This window comes from Panthera uncia, chromosome X, assembly GCF_023721935.1.
Source record: "Panthera uncia isolate 11264 chromosome X, Puncia_PCG_1.0, whole genome shotgun sequence".
NCBI lineage: Eukaryota > Metazoa > Chordata > Mammalia > Carnivora > Felidae > Panthera > Panthera uncia.
Window position 1 is genome coordinate 51,041,763 of NC_064817.1, and position 4,867 is coordinate 51,046,629.

Below are 4,867 nucleotides of genomic sequence, written 5' to 3' on the forward strand. Positions count from 1 at the left end.
CCATTCATTCCACCCTGAAGCACTACTTCTGGACATAGGAAAACCCAGGACTGGTTAAAAGCTTTACCTGTAACCTAAATATGTATTTAGCTTCTAGGAGTAAATACATAGGGTCAAGACAAGTAGAAACACTATTCTCTGTTTTTGTTTTGTTTTTTTTTAAACACTACACTTTGTATGTCAGTGTCAGCTCATGGGCTAGGAGGGGAAATTGTGAACTGAGCTGGTGAAGGCAATTGTGCAATTGGGAAGCAGTAGTTTAGTCTGGGAAAGGGCAGATAGAGACACGGATAATGAGCATGTTATTATACAAGTAGGAAGATTTTAGCCAACTCACCAAAGAGTTAAATTAAACTTACAATAGGCACCAACACATACACTTAAAATAGCAAAAATCACCACACTTTGAGACAGTAAGAAAGAATAAGCAAGGACAGAATTTCAGCTGGCTGAGAAAACAATTGCAACAAACTTCCTTTATCAAACATGGTAATAATAGAGTTTGGGGAGATGACTAGGTGTACGTACACGGTATTTATGATCTTTAGAAGGGAAAAAGGTCCAGATAAAAAAAAGGATAGCACTGGGATCAAGCTATATCTCCTTTATCATTTCCTAAGTCCCAAGTGCCTTAGAGTACCCAGTCTGCTATTGGCATTCAGCATAGGATACTTTTTATTATGCTCATAGTATAAGACAGGCAGGAGTCATGAATCTTGGCAGGAAAACAAAGCTAAAAGATTTGCTTTAACTAAGTCATATAACTTGAGAGGTTTATTGCTGAACTGATTATGTAATGTAGCTTCCAAAAGCTGTATTTAAGATAAAGATATGAAGCCCTTAGGCAGGTTTGGAAAGAAAGTTATGGAAAAGACTGAATGCATTAATATATCATTTAAGAACTGCCTGTTTTTTAAACCTAGTTTCATACTGTAAAAAAAGGAAGGCAGTGGGACAGGATAAAAGGCACTAACTTGGAGTCACTAGGTCTGGGGTCATCCAATAACTCACTGTGACATCAGGCAATTCCTTTCCCTTCTCTGTTTATATGTGCCTCATACACACTAGGTGAAGAAGGCTGCGGGGGTATGTGTGCAGAAGTTAGACTTAAGAATTACTAAAAGCTCTTTTAGATCTGAAATCTTAGGCTTCAGAATAACCCTACTTACCACACCCAGGTATTTGACTCCCTACGACCTTAAGAACTCACTTAAGAGCCAACTGGATCAATCTTCCAAGTGGGCATTCCTCCCTCAGTCCCTTCTCTCTTGGCCATATATTGTTCCTTTAGGCCTAGCCCAGTAGTTTTCCACTCTGTCAGTCCATTACACTTACACAGGAAACTTTTAAAATGCCAAGGCTTAGGCCCCACTTGCAGAGATTGTGAATTAAAAACTCCCCTGATATGGGTGCCTGGATGGCTCAGTTGAGTGTTGGACTTCAGCCCAGGTCATGATCTCATGGTTTGTGAGTTCAAGCCCCACGTCGGGCTTTGTGCTGACAGTTCAGAGCCTGGAGCCTGCTTTGGATTCTGTGTCTCCCTCTCTCTCTGCCCCTTTCCCGCTTGTGCTCTGTCTCTCTCTGTCTCTCAAAAATAAATTAACATTTAAAAAAAATTAAAAAAAAAAAAAGCTCCCCTGATGATTCCTGCATACAGCTTGGGTGAAGAACCACTAGCTTTGACACTCTTTGATGGACTTGATGTAAATAGCTCAACTTCCTCTATCTTGATTTCTTGCCTTATTTGTTATTATTTTCATATTTTTCAATGGCCCTTTGATCACTCGCAAACTATAGGCTTTTTCAAGTTTTTTAAATTTGTATTTCAGTTAGTTAAAATACAGGTGCAATATTGGTTTCAGGAGTAGAATTCAGTGATTCATTACTTACAATACACAGGGCTCATCATAACAAATTCCCTCTTCAACACCCATTCCCCATCGAGCCCATCTCTCACTCACATTCCTCCATCAACCTTCAGTTTGTTCTCTATTGTTAAGAGTCTCTTGTACTGCAAAATTCAAACCATATACTTCTAATGCATTTTGTATTCATGAGCTTATGATTTAACACTGCTTAGTTCTTGAAACTATGTCTTCTACTCACTCCAACCGGGTTCAAAGTCATCTTTAGGACTCTTATTTCTGGACACATTAATAATTAGTGTTAAATTCATCTGTATGCATTGATTCGTAGCTTATAGGTAATAGATAATAAAATACCTATTCATGCAAATCACATTAATTCAGATTTTATGCTATTTGGTTGAACTTATGTTCATCTCTAATTATCTACATTCATTCAATCATTAATTAATTCCTTCTTCTTTACACAGCTTTATAGAAATAATACCTTATGATTTACCCATTAAAGTGTACAATTCAGTGGTTTTAGATATATTCACAGAAATGTACAGCCATCATCACAGTTAATTTTAGAACATTCCCATCATCTCAAAAAGAAATCCTGGTATGCTTTACCCTTTGCCTACTAAGCTCCTACATCCCCAACCCACAACCCTAACCTTATTTTCTGTCTCTATATATTTCCTTATTCTGGAATTTCATAATAGAATCATATAGTGTAAGACTTGTGACTGACTTCTTCCATTTAGCATGTTTTCAGGACTTACTCATAGTATAGAATGTACTATTACTCCAGTCATTTTATGGTTGAATAATATTCCATCACATGGATATAACACATTTTTTAATCCATTTATCTGATAATGGGCATCAGGATTGTTTCCTGTAGGGTCTTCTGAATAATGCCGCTATAACAAGTGTCTGTCCGGAACATATTTTCATTTTTCTTGACTGTATTAATCTAGGAGTGAAATTACTGAGTCATATGGTATCTCTATGCTTAATCATTTGAGGAACTTTCAGATTGTTACACAAAAATGTAAAAGAGTTCCTGTTCCTATATAACCTTGCCAATATTTATTATCTGAGTTTTGATTATTCTATCCATCCTAGTGGATGTGAAGTGGTATCATATTATAGTTTTGATTTGTATTTCCCAGGTGATTAATGATGTTGAGTATTCGTGCGTTTATTGGCCATATATATGTATATATATATATATATATACACATATATGAAGAAATGTCTACTCAAATCATTTGTTTACTTTTAAATGAAGCTATTTATATTTTTATTGTAGAGTTGTAAGTGTTTATTCTTGTAGTGTAAGCCCCTGGCAATTAGATTTTTTGATTTTAACATAATTGCCTGACATTAAGTTTTTGATTTGTCAAGGTATTCATTTCAAGGACATGCATCTTGAATAAACACACTGCCAGCTACTCAATTAGATAAATAACTAAGCCACCCCACCCATGAAGTTCCTTTTTTTCCCCATAAATCTCTGATTGACCTAGATAACTGATTGTTTAACTCATAACTCATTGTTATGTTTTAAATTCATCAATTAAAAGTGAACCCTTCAAACTTTGGTATCTCAATCTCAACCCTAATAAAAGTAGAACTCCAGGTCCACTCTCTCTTTCTCTCTACCCATGACCTTGCTATGTGGCCCCAGATGTGCTGTGTAACCTCCAGGACTTGTAATAAATCTTGTTTTTCTTTCAAAGTTTCCTGATAGAAGTTGCTGAGGTGTGTCTTGTAATGATAATAAAAAGCAAAGGCACTGGTCCAGCTACAATATTGGCTCTGATAAAAAAAAAATATATAGGGGGGTTCCGGAAGATGGCGGCGTAGGAGGACGCGGGGCTCACAGCGCGTCCTGCCGATCACTTAGATTCCACCTACACCTGCCTAAAGAACCCAGAAAACTGCCAGAGGATTAGCAGAAGGGAGTCTCCAGAGTCAAGCGCAGACTAGAGGCCCACGGAAGAGGGTAGGAAGGGCGGCGAGGCGGTGCGCGCTCCACGGACTGGCGGGAGGGAGCCGGGGCGGAGGGGCGGCTCGCCGGCCAAGCAGAGCCCCCGAGTCGGGCTGGCAAAAGTGGAGGGGCCGGACAGACTGTGTTCCAACAGCTAGCGCGACTTAGCGTCTGGGAGGTCATAAGTTAACAGCTCTGCGCGGAAAGCGGGAAGGCTGGAGGACAAAGGGAGGGAGAGCTGCTGAGCCCCCGGACAGCAGAGCTCAGCTTGGCGGGGAACAAAGGCGCCAGCGCCATCTCCCCCGCCCATCCCCCAGCCAAAATCCCAAAGGGAACCAGTTCCTGCCAGGGAACTTGCTCGCTCCGCGCAAACACCCAACTCTGTGCTTCTGCGGAGCCAAACCTCCGGCAGCGGATCTGACTCCCTCCCGCTGCCACAGGGCTCCTCCTGAAGTCGATCACCTAAGGAGAAGCGAGCTAAGCCTGCCCCTCCACCCCCCGTGCACCTTGCCTACCCACCCCAGCTAATACGCCAGATCCCCAGCAACACAAGCCTGGCAGTGTGCAAGTAGCCCAGACGGGACACGCCACCCCACAGTGAATCCCGCCCCTAGGAGAGGGGAATAGAAAGCACACACCAGTCTGACTGTGGCCCCAGCAGTGGGCTGGGGGCAGACATCAGGTCGGACTGCGGCCCCGCCCACTAACTCCAGTTATACACCACAGCACAGGGGAAGTGCACTGCAGGTCCTCACCACGCAAGGGACTCTCCAAAATGACCAAACGGAAGAATTCCCCTCAGAAGAATCTCCAGGAAATAACAACAGCTAATGAACTGATCAAAAAGGATTTAAATAATATAACAGAAAGTGAATTTAGAATAATAGTCATAAAATTAATCGCTGGGCTTGAAAACAGTATACAGGACAGCAGAGAATCTCTTGCCACAAAGATCGAGGGACTAAGGAACAGTCACGAGGAGTTGAAAAACGCTTTAAACGAAATGCAAAACAAAATGGAA